We start from the raw sequence: 12,794 nt of genomic DNA, 5'->3' as shown, positions 1-12,794 counted from the left end.
AACAAAGTCCTGCAACTGCATAAATGTTTACTTATGACTTAAGATTGAGAGAGAGATGACACCAACTTCAGCCAAAACTGTGTTGGTCTTGATTTAACTAGACATATTAAACAGAATCCATCTAATAATGAGGCTGCAACTTGGAAATCTGTCCTGTCTCCAAATCCGTTTAGCCTAGTCACGTCAGCTCATTATATATGCCGGAGGTTTGGTCTTTATTTATGTCCTTATTTAAGCTATAGCCTTGACAGTATTTTTCTTAAATAGATAAGCCCGATGAAAAGAAACAGTAATAATGTTTTGTTTTTTGTTTTTTTTATTTAAAGAGCATATGTTTTTGCAATAACATTAAGAAGGGATTACACTTGGTTGCAAACATAAACAGCTGCAAACACCATGGACAAATAGTCCTTCCAGTTATGCTTCTCTAAAGTCCACTTAATCTGCCTGAAGGACATGTGCAGAGCTCAAGTAGTGCAGTTAAGCGTTTCTGTTAGCCGTCCCAAAAGCAAAAAAAACCACTACAGCAAAATAATGACTGTTCAGTGTTCATCTGCTTCATAAACTATAATTAGTAACAGTTGCCATTTGAGCTTTTCACTTGTTGGGGACAAGACCCACTGTTTAAAAAAAAAAAATATTACTCAGAAGTAACTTGCTGTAAACTGACATAAAGCTTGACTTGCATAGCAACAGTTCCAAAGGGGGCAAACAGCAATTTACTGTTAATACAGTCAGTAACATGAACAGGATTAGCTCAAACCAGTGACCTGCCTTACTTTTAGAATGACTCATCTCTATTCAAAGTAGGTGTGCCAAGGCAGAATGCAGCCAGAGGGTGTTACAGCCATTGGATTCGCTTTGCTCTGGACCAGCGTACAGTGGCGATAATGACCAGTGACAGCCTGCCAGTCCAAACCAAAGTAAGGTTTCCATAGTGCTGCTGGAACCTTGACTCAAACAGAGAAAATCAGATGTGTGGTTTTGAGAAAAATTGGCTCAGACCAGCTGGAGGATCCTTCAGCTGTTCTGGGATTTAGCAATGAATGTGAGTGAAAATGAAAGGATTCTTGAGCAGACTAGTATAAAAGAAAAAGCAGGGGAATTTACTAGCAGTATTCCCCAATATTTATCAACATTAAACAAGTGAAAGAACTTCAGTAATGTGGATGAAAATTCCTCCCAAAACTGAAACAGACAGACAATAATTCGTTTTTCAGTTACAATGACTTTGTCGTCATTGCAGATCTTCTGTTATACTGTGTGAATTAGAAACACACACACACACACACACACACGCAACACACAATGTAGACTAATCTTGTTCACACAAAACGTGTTCCATGTCCACAGCCAAGCTGAACACAAACCATCTTATCGCACATCGCACACAGACTGCCTATTGTGGGAGGTTATACCCTTTTATCATTAGCATACAGCTGTCAGACCAAGTCCCAGGGTGACTCCAGTTCCAGCCTAATCAATATTTAAGCATGTCTCATACAACATTTGCCAGTAAAGAGCAACGATGGATGGCATGGACGAAAACAGGAGACATAAACTGAAGTTAATGTTGAGTAGAAACAGTGCAGTTTAATGAGCCTGCAGTTGCTCAGGGACTAGATGAAGTGCTTCAGGCCAAGCAGCTGCAGAACCCTCCGCCTGTCTGCCGTCCATTCCCCTGAGACTGACCCACAGCTCGTTACAAAGGGACAAAACCCAGTGCAGATTCCTTCTCCTCATTTTACCCAACACCCCTCCGCCTCAACCCCCACCAACTCCTCCTTCCTCTACTAGTCATTTCTTTGGACAGGTCTTTATTTCCAGTGTAAGATGAGGGATTTCTTATTGTGACCCCACCATGCTGATTTCCCAGTAAACAGGAGAGCTGCTGGAAGCATAGGTACCCCCAGGAGAGACTCATCTCCAGGAACAATGTGGGGGCATGAAGGGCGGAGAGAGTCAGAGGAAAACAGAATTCACATTTATGTGAATCTTCTTGGGTGTGCTTAGGTTTTAGTGACAGAACGTGGATCATCAGAAGGCGAGCACCAGGCTTGATGCAGACATCCATGCGAGTGACAGTTTCTTATGACCATGCTAGTGAACTATAATGCACCAACTGTGCATGCCTCCTTTTAGGCGGCCTTCTCATGGACTTCAAAGAAGTATGAGAGGAAAAACCACCAGCCTTAGTGTTTGCACACCCCACTTAAGGAATCTGAGGAGGTAGGTGGGGTGGAGAGGGCACAGGTGACTTTCAACCATGACACTGGAGTTTGACTCATAAAGAGGACCGTTTGTAAATGTCACTTTCCCTCGCTGTTTTCTTACTTTGGTCAGTTTTGGGAATGTCAGTTAGGAAAGTCATAGTTAGGTTTAAAAGCTCTGACAACATTAAAGACACATTAGGAAAGGTCAGTCTTGTAGACTACCACAGTGCCCTTCTGAAGTTGTGTTTACAAATCAGAAGACAGGACAAGGAACCACCGTTCATTAGTTGTTAAATAAGGGTTGTCTAAAAGTTATGCACACATGAAAACAGCATTAAAGATGGCTTCCAAGCATGAAAAGTAAAGCCAACAAGAAAGTGTCTTAAATATGCATTCCTTCCAGTGGCCACCAGGGCATAAACTTATTAGCTAACAACTTTAGCTTTACAAGCTAGCCTATGAGCACATTTTGCTCACAAAATCAGGTTTCACCGAGAAGGTGGCAGAGAAAAGCGGTCATCTCAAGGTTTCCAAACAGGACTTCACTTAAGCTACAGCCATCTTTTAGCCAAAAACACTGTTTTAGTCGTCAGTATCAGACCAGATTACAACATTAATGATGGTAGTTTAGGAAGTAGCTGGTACTGAAGTTCGTTAATCAATTAAAAAGTGAAAGCACTAAGATGGAGAACGGGGGAAAATATGTGATCACATGACAAAACATCTCAGTTGCTTTTGTGTCAGACTGTGAAAGACAGTTCTCCTAGCACTGATCAAGCAGCCTGTCTCCGAGGCCATGCTATGAAAAAAATCAACAAAAGTCAGACTCACGGCTGCTTTCAATTCAATACTCTTTTTAGAAGCTTGGAATGGAAACGGTATAACGTAATGTGACCCACTTTGGGTTTGTCAAGATTTTAAGACTGTCTTCCTCACATTACGTCAACTTTATAAGCAAATAAACAAACTTTAGGGTAACAAGAGGCATATTAAATAAAACCTGTGATGTTTGGTTTCATAGAGCGCTTCCTCCTGGATGCTCCTGTTGAAAGTTTTACTGGCCACACTTGCAGACACAAAAGAATACAATTGGTGGTGGTGAGGTGGGGAGACAAAAAAGGAATAAAAAAAGAGCACAGATTGTGGAAAAACAGATGTGTGAGCGAATGATCTAATGTACACGTGCAGCAGTTACAGTAGTCCGAGGAAGTGCCATGCAAATAAACCGGCCTCGTTATCTCGGCCATCTACACTGGAGGATATCCACAGCAGGCCTCTGCTGGAACAAACTGTATTCCAGATGTTAATCCCAGCCTGCTGGAGTCATCTGGTTTAACCTTTGACACGGGAGCAGCCGTTCAATTAGTGGATTTCACACTCTGGTCATAGTGACACTATGGTCCTGGCTTTGGTTTCAAGCAAACACTGATAGAGCCCAGGTCTGATTTCTATCAGCAGACCACTCGGCAACATTTACTCTCACAGTATTTATTTAGGATCCAAATGCACAGGGAAGATGTAGATCAAAATCCTCTACTGAAAATAGCCCTCATTCCAGGAGAAATATACTGACCAATCCCATAAACTGCAGCCAGAATCCTGGATTAATGACAAAGGCACTACCATCAAAGCTCAGAGAGGCACGAAAGGCAGATGATGTGGTCTGCGTAAATGGCTTAGCAGTTAAAGCTCTTGTTTTATGTTTTCGTATCGTGCATTAAAAAGCATCGCCAACTGCATCATCTGCATCGGTGGGAGAAAGGAGGCAGGCAGTGTCTTTTTTTCCCCATGCTTTGAAAGTTTACCATTTAGTCTAGGAAAGGAGAGGGAAAAAAGTAAGAACTGTTCCAAAGGAAAGAAAAAAAAATTGGTAGAATTTTGCTTTTCTTGTGGCCTGAATGGGGGGAAAAGGAGAGTTCTGCCGGGTTGTAACGAATGAAGCTCGTGCTTTTCTTTCCTTTTTTTAATGGGCCAAACACAGAGCCCTGAGGGACCACGTGTGCTGGCACATAAACTCAAACCACTGGCAAGCCCTGACAGTGGACCTCAAGCAACCGCTGTCTTTAATGCTGCAGTCATTCATTCACTAAGCATCATTAAGTTACAGAATATAAACAAGACCTTCCCAGCTATAAAGTGACAACAATACTATGTATTAGAGCAAAAAACAACATTTTTGAAATCTATTGTGTGCAGAGAGCTCAAAAGCCAGTTGTCGCTGCTCTTTGTCCCTCTCAGGCTCTGGTTCAGAGGTTTCAACCGGTTCTCAGGTTTACTGCTGAAACACAAGCCAACGATCTGTGTAGCACTTTGTCAAGACCGCTGACAGACTTTCTCTTAGAGTTTCAATAGCGTAGCAACTTTAAACTTTCAATATGCCCACTGACACAGGAAATCCGGGCAGGGATCAGGTGTTTGGGGTTAATGACGCCTTTTGATGGCACGTTTTCATTGAAAAAATATTAATAAAAATCATGCTGTGTTGCTTTAGAGCTAGATCACACAAAGATGAATCAGTTATCAAAGATTCTCAAATGTGATTTGTTGCATATCGACCTCTTTGACAGTAAACTGACTTGTGACTATTGAGCAAACAAGACCTGTGTGACATTTCCCATCATCATCATCACCACCACATGACATTTTAAGGACCAAATGCGAGTTTTAAGGTTTCATGGTTCTTAACAACTTGCAAACAAGGTGTAACAAAACACCAAGAAAAGAAGGGATTTTTAATTTTTAAAACTGGAATTTGCATAAATGGGTACAACTACTGATGATCGTTTTATCTAACCTTAACAAAATAAAATAAAATAAAAACCTCAAATTTATGCATTTTATTGTATCGCGTGCGTCATCCGCGGGTGAGACTTTTAATAAAAGAACTAAACCCAACAGACTGGTGTCACAGTGACATCATTCTGGGGTCCCAGTGCGCTTCATTACATGGCAAAGAAACCGACTACTCGGCTTTTCTGCCACGAGTTTCCCCGTCAGTGCTCCGAGAGAAATACAAAAACCAGCCAAAGTCCCGTGAAAGTCACTTACGTCTGGAAGAGATTCTCCACTTTCAGGCTTGTTTCAGAAAAGAATAACCACTCCATTGTTAAGGGAAGAACAGTACTGTTTAAAACATTCCCCCTTTGCGCACGTACTTACGTGTAAAAGCTGCAGTCGGCGCGGATCTGGAGCTGTGAAATCCTCACAGTGGGATGATCTCTTTTTGTGCCTTCTCTGAAGTTTGTGCAGGTTTTGCCTTGACTATCTGTTTCGATTCGAGTTTGATTTTCTCCCTCACAGACTATTCATCCTACTCCACGTTTTCACCGGAGAAGAATGAATGGCTCCCTGCGTCCGACCCTCTACCCAGACAGGACTGCTGTTAGGATGGATGGGAGTGACTGCTCCGCTAGAGCCCGCCCCAAACCCACCAGTTACTGCCTCTCTGCAACTCTCAGCGGACTCTTGAAAACCGATGATAATTTTTTTAATTGTATTAAATGTAGTCTAATGTGTCACCAATATATTTCTGAATTTGGTGTATTTTCATTTTTTTTCACCAACTAATTGAAAAACTGGACAAAACACTGTATTAATTAATAAGTATTAATATCAGAAAAAATAGACTTTCTTCACTCAGGGGTCGTATATCAGCCTGTAAGCACCAGGCAAAACATTTCTGCCCAAAATGCTGATTTTAGCCAATTTAATTATATGTAAATTTTTCCATGTTTTCTTACATATGTACAATGTAAAATGTTACATTTAATGAAATTTGGTCAAATGAAATGTACGTGATTGGTATCCATTTAGTTTATACCGAGTACATTTTCCTAAAAGATAAAGTATTTGAATACATAAACCTTTGAGTTTTATATGTTTCAGTTGCATTTTAGTCAAAATTATTGCTTCATGTTTACTGAGAGTGAACAATCTTGTTTTTGAGTAAAGAAGATATCTAACCATTATGATTTAAAGTAATTTAAAGCAGTCCTGATGTGTGTTTCCTTAATTTTCTGTTATAAATAGATTATTTCAGAGGTGGGTGCTAATATTAAACATTGCTGAAGTTTGAAATAATGAGGTCAGAGTATGTACCAGTAATCCCTGTGAGGCCAAACCTCAGGCAGCAAACTCTTAACTTTTCTAAATTTGGACCTTTATGATGTCACACAGAGGAGATATTTCTAATATGGTCATTTCTAATAAGGCCTACCCACCTGCTGTTCAAAGGGGCAACTGGGTGTGTGTGTGTGTGTGTTCCTGTCTAGCTATCTTTGTGGGGACCGAAATCTGCATCCTATACTTGTGAGAACCAACAGTCACTTGTGAGGACACACTCGCCGGTCCTCACAAGTTTGAAGGCCTTTTTGAGGCTCAAAATGTGGTTTTAGTGTCAGGGTTACAATTCGGTTATGGTTAGGCATTCATTTTTAATGGTTAGGGTGAGGGGCTAGGGAAACCATTATTTCAGTGAAGGTGCTCACTAAGATAGCTGAACGGGCTTTGTGTGTGTGTGTGATTGTAATTAATCCCCCACTAATGTGCATGATAGTTTGTTAAATTCTAAGGATGATAATCTGTTTGGGATATTTTCTTTTAATTTGGATCCGTTATTCCATAAAGGTTTTTGCATCTAGTTACTTCCCTCAACTGTATATGAAAAACGTAGCTAATATGGGAATACCTTAAAGCTGCATTCTCTTGAATAACCAATAGGAGGAGACTCATGGAGTCTGAAAGGAGATTTACCCCTTTGTGTTACACCTATGCCTTAGTTATGTCATAACAGCTCATAATTATAACCTCAATATAAAGACTCACATATGTCAAAAAATTCCTGGAGGGAGATTTCGGAAACTATTGGAATGGACAGGAAGGAATGTATGAAAAGAAAAACTGATCACAACAAACAGTGGGGATCCAGGAGGGACAAAGTCCCAGGAATTTATTTGTTTCTAGCACCGCAGAAAAAAACAAACAAAAAAAACAACAAAAACCCCCGGATGTAACGGAAATCATGCACAAGCATGAATGCTGGCGATGGCATCGGCCACTACGTGCGTTACACTGTAGGCTCTACAAAGATTCACAGCAGTAGTCTAAGTCTACAGTTATACTTTCCGTGTTTGTGAGTCTGTAGGAATCAGCGACATAGTGTCCTCATCAGACAGTGAGCGTGGGTCCATGTGGACTTACCTGCCAATCTTTTTAAAACTGTGAGACTCGTCTGTGGAGATGTTACATTACAATGTACCAACTGTGCAACAGCTCCTGGCAGTGGACTTTTTAGAAGCATAGCAGCAATCGCTTCTTGGCTGTAATTTTTTCAAGCTGTCCATGCCTGTGTCCCCAACAGAGTTTAATCAAAGCTTTAGAGAAAACAAGCCTTCAGCTCACTGGATTTATGATGAAACACTTTCCAGATGAGTCTATGGTTCTAATTGCAAGTCTCATAACAACACCATCTTCATTGTGTAAATTATGGTCCCTATTAAAATCAAAAGGTGGAAAGCAGGGTATTTTTTTTTTTTTAGAATGGGATTGCTTTGTATGTGACACAATAAATAGCCAATAACAAAGGACTCAACACCTATTAAGGATATAGCAGGTGGGTGATATTCTTTAGTCAAAAGTGAACAAGGGCATATTCAGTTACTGCAAGTTGCTCCTCCATGAGGATTTAATAAAAAAAAATTAACAAACACCAAAGCTGACCTCCCATGACTTACTATGTAAGACAAATAGGACACTATTACAGCTACAGAGTTTATATGGTTTCTATCCATATTTTCTGAGTAACTCCATTGACCTTTACTTGTAACATAAAAGCAAAAGTCAAACAAGTAAAAACTCAGTTAAGGTTAATAAATGTGAAATTTCTATGTTTCTAAAAGGTGAACTGTTTCCCAATTAAAATGTCCGTTTATTACACTCACTTTGTATCGACAAGTCATTCACACAGTATTACTGTGGCTACCCGTCACATTCTCTCTAAATCTGAGGCTCAACCTTGACTGGGAGGCTAACAGCTGAGTCTTAGACACATTATCAATCAATACAGAAGGGTCACATACTGAAGGTCCAACAGTCTGAAGGCTACACAGCAGAGAGCCATACTTGCAATATTTTCAGACATGTGAATGGACCATCTCGCATCTCCAGTCTTATATTCTTTTCATTGTCAATAGAATTATATGTTGAGTTAGTGTAAGATTGCTCAGTCAGTTCATTTGAAGAACAATAGTTTCAAACAGTTTTGTATGTTTGTGTGCACTTTGCACAACAGTGAACAAGTGTGAATGCACTATTTTGAGAGTGTTGTGACTAGGAGGGGAGCAACTGCTGCCAGGACTTCAGTGCCCCACCTATTTGTGCTTCTTGGTCAGTCAAATGAAACTGGAATAAAATGGAAACACAAGGGAAGTCCCATGACTCGGTCATGGAGTTTCTGGCTAAACAACTGCAGTTATTGACAATGATAGCAGCCCTGATGTTATCCTTTCAGTTCTTGGGATCACTGCTACTCTGACTGACCTTTGGTTTGAAAGCCAGACTGAAAGTGCAAAAATTCACTGTAGAAATAGTTTAACTTATAATCTGTAAATTTAATTTATCTAGTTTGATCTACAAGGTTAGCTTCTCTAAGATCTGAGTGACTTTGTACCAGGAATCCAATTCTTCATCAATGAACGCACAAGTTTAGAACTTGAGATAAATAATGAATAATTACAGAAAGGATTTACATCGTAGAATGGTTCTGTTGTTAACACCATGTAGAGGAAAGGGTAGCCTAAAGTGCTAAACAGAGGCAAAACAAGTGAATTACAAGTTTGTGCAAAAATGCACCGCACTCAACGTGGTCTCCAGTCTGTTCAGTGCAAAATCTTGTATGAGAAGCAGCAATTAAGAAGTTACATTTAGAGGCTTTGTTTTTTCTATAAATAGCAGCCCACAAATTACTGTGTTCTTCCTTAGCATACACTGCGACAAGTGCTAATTCCAGAGAGGACATAGGGAAAAAGGTGGGAAAATGTACAAATGTTTCTGGCATATTTGCAAAATAAATACATCCAACAGAAAATAAACAATAATTAGCATATCACAAATTGCATGAAAGTTTCTGATAAAGTTTTGGCTCCTCTAGCAGTAAAGGCCACCATTTGAACCAATGAAATACTGCACAGTACTGCAAGTAATAAAGTTTATTTATGAAGTGCTTTCAAACAATTCAGAAAGTCCCGCACTGGTTTGCTTTTGTTCTGGTGCTTCGGCCGAGGTTGTGTTGGAGTCTTGTCAACCCAATCAGCCTCATCAGCAGCCAGTATGCAAGGACCACCTCCAGCACTCAGCTTCTCTGCCTGTCTCTGAGATTTATTGTGCAACTGCGTTCCTGCAAACTGATGTTGTAGCTTCCCGGTATTCCCTGTGTGGCTAAAGAGCAGTTCTCTTACCAGGACTACTTACCTGTCTCGAGCTGACCAGTTCCTTCTGAAATACTCACCTCAGCAACTCACCTGGCTGTTCACCCTCGTACGACCCCAGCAGTCCCCCTGTGAGTATCATCCTTGGCATTGCAAAATAACCAACCCCTGTTGTATTGAAAACAAAAAAACAAAAAAAAACAAAACCTTGGAACATCTCTTTGTAATCTCTCCTAATAGACTTATCTGGAATAAGCACTCCCTTTTTTCCAGTCAAACCACTCCCAGTGACCTGATGCATCTCTCACAGATCGCGTCCTTTTAACCCTTGGTAAGTCTAAAAAAAAAAAAAAAAAAAAAGAAAAAAAAAAAAAGTACCCCTTATGAGGTCCTAGAGCCAAAAATCGACCACGCCATAAAAAGTGCTATAAAAAGATTATACATTAATATTTTTTTCCACTTTAAATTAGCCAATCTTTTAGACCTACTTCTCCTTGAAATATTCATGTCAAGTTTTAATTACATTTCGCGGATTTTAACCCTCTATATCCCGGTTTTGTCACATGAGCGCACGGCCGTTTTTGGCGAAAAAAATGAAAAAATTAAATATTTTCCATAAAATACATTTGAAAGTTATATTTTATTGTACTTTTAATTAGGCCTTTGGATGGACTAAAGATTGGCACCAACATTCATTTCGATCGCCTTTTATTTATTTTTTTTCAGGACCAGAAAATGGTCTCCAGGCGGCAAATGCTCCTCCTCTAGGCCGAAATAAGTGCATCTTCCCGGGGTACGTCGCGACGATGACCGGGGCACGATCACCGGGGACTCCTTTTTCCAGCACACACGTACGATACCACGTGACAACAAATACGTCATTTCCTGTTGACTAAAAAAAAAAAAAAAAAAAAAAAAAAAGCACCCTCTAACGGTCCTAGGGACCAAAAAAATGGTCCCGCCCGATCAGCGGGCGAAGCCGCTGCTGCACGCCGGAAATGAGGCTTCATTCCCCGCAGGTCTGTCTAAGCAGCCCGCTGTTTTCCAGCCCCGGGTCAAATGTGGAGCAAGGGCGCCACCCGGTGGACAAATAAAAAAAAAAATTACAATTCTAAGGCCTCTTCTTCAAAACAAAAACGAAACCTAAGCCATCACCCAGATGTTAACGGTATAAATCCTGCAGTGAAAAATAGCGTTTATAATGGGTTTCAATGGGGCGATTTATGGCTCTAGGACCTCATGTGGATGGCGGTTTGTAGCTTAGCCACTTTAAGCTAATCTAATAAACGGAGACGGCAATTCTAAAGAAAAAAAAAAAAAAAAAAAGGGTTGGAAGGTTTGGCTATATTCTATTCAACACAGTGAAAATGGCCTAATATTAAAAAACGCTGTGGATGAAAAATGGCTGTAGGTCCTACAGAGGGTTAATGCGCAAGTTTTTCTTTGAATGTCAGTAAATTTCGTTGACCGAGGTAGGAAAAGATACAATAAAACCAGAACAATACAAAACCATCTTAAGCCACATAATAAAAGTAAACCGATAGCTTTAAAAAATAAAAATAAAAACAAGACTGTGGTCCCAAAAGTTCATTGGCAGGAAGCTAATGAGCAAATGTTAGCTTGTTAAAGCAATGTGTTAGCATTTAGCTGAGAGCGCCCCAGTGCTAATGCTAGGTAAAGCCCAACAGAGCTGTTAATGTGTATATAAATTACATTAAGTGTGATGTTTTTCAAAGTCCACTGTTTGCTGATGTAATGTGATCATTTTATTTATGTAAAGTTGTTAAAATTTCATCGATATCCCACACAAACACCTTTGCGACCCTCAACAACATACGGTACAAAATATCTACATAGCCGTTTTTAATTAGGTGCGATAAGCCGTTGGGTTTCCCCTCTTCGAGGCTCAAGGTTCAACACATTCCTGACTGCACTGGTCAGTATGATTTTAATCTGTTTTCACAGGCTGGCGGCACAGACAGACAATCTTGTTTGGAATTCTCGTCCCACTTGACTGTGAGACCTTCAGTCTCATCTTGTGAACATACCAGAAAGGAATCAAGGGTGGCAGCCTGCTTTTTTGTATGCATCCCACATGTGCTCACTGGAAAAACATCTGAGCCCAACACTGGGATATCATATCTTTACCCTGTCATATCTTTCAGGGGCATCTCTCTGGAGCCACACATAGCTTTGTCATTGCAGCTGAAAAAACAACAACGTGGGGTGACATCAGAGTCAGCGAATCGCAGTGTTGATACAGCGGAGGCACATCAGAGCTGAAGACTGTGCTCGACACTCACGGTGTTGAGTCAAAGTGCAGAATTAAGTGCGAAAGACACACCAAAACCACTTTGAAAACTATGAGGAGGAGACGAGCTGTGACACCGCAGGGGCACCCTGATCATAATGACACGTAGGGGAAGACTGAGCAGCCTGTCAGGAGGGGCACTTCACCACAAACGGGGCATGAGAAGTGCAAAAGTGGTCTGCAGTCGAGCTGAGAAACTTACAGGCCCTGGTTTTACATGAATTGCAAACACTAGTAACGTCTAATTAAATAGACTATCCCATCATACTGAAACGCAGAGTTTTGATTGTAGAGTAAACTGACAAAGTGACAAATTTACAGCCTCAGCAAAGTAAGAAGCACTTTCTCAGAAACATAAAATAATCATGTGGTACTATGGTATTTGCTGTTACCAAAATCCCAGTTTGAACTCCATTTAACTGCCACAAATGCCATTTTACTTTAGCATGTGGTACCATGACAGACTTAGACACCAAATAAATAACTTAGAAAACAAAAATGTAGAGTAGGTTTTAAAAATTTAAGTAAGAAATTGGCAGTGGACATGGGCATGCCATCTGGGCTGACTGTTATTTAATAAATAATTTAGTGAAATTTGCCCTAAAAAAAATCTCAAAGGCCACTCATCAATTAAGCATCAAAATTCAGTTTAACTAAGTAGGACTTACTTTGGACCACAGACAAGTGAAGACGCTGAGAAAGTCAATGTAACACTTTTGAATTATGATCAGTTTTGTGCTTTAAAGAGATGATATTGAAGTAAACTGAGTGTATTAAAACAGATAGAAAAGAGATTTACAGTGTTTTAAAATATACTTTACTCTCAATCAGCTTTATACTGTGCAA

General features: G+C 40.1%; 1 protein-coding gene across 1 annotated transcript in view; it reads right to left on the bottom strand.

The window, feature by feature from the left end:
- lhfpl2a (LHFPL tetraspan subfamily member 2a) overlaps positions 1-5,571 on the bottom strand; it is a 37,295-nt gene extending 31,724 nt beyond the window's left edge. The window contains exon 1 of the mRNA XM_085358481.1: positions 5,373-5,571. The gene's annotated coding sequence lies outside the window, so the exon portion shown is untranslated. The remainder of the gene's footprint in view (positions 1-5,372) is intronic.
- Positions 5,572-12,794: the final 7,223 nt, after the last annotated feature.

Source organism: Diplotaxodon limnothrissa, linkage group LG7 (genome assembly GCF_057381915.1).
Source record: "Diplotaxodon limnothrissa isolate DT_005_m linkage group LG7, D_limnothrissa_male_GT1.1, whole genome shotgun sequence".
Lineage (NCBI taxonomy): Eukaryota > Metazoa > Chordata > Actinopteri > Cichliformes > Cichlidae > Diplotaxodon > Diplotaxodon limnothrissa.
The sequence above is the reverse complement of the archived record's forward strand: the minus strand, read 5'-3'. Positions and strand labels throughout refer to the sequence as shown.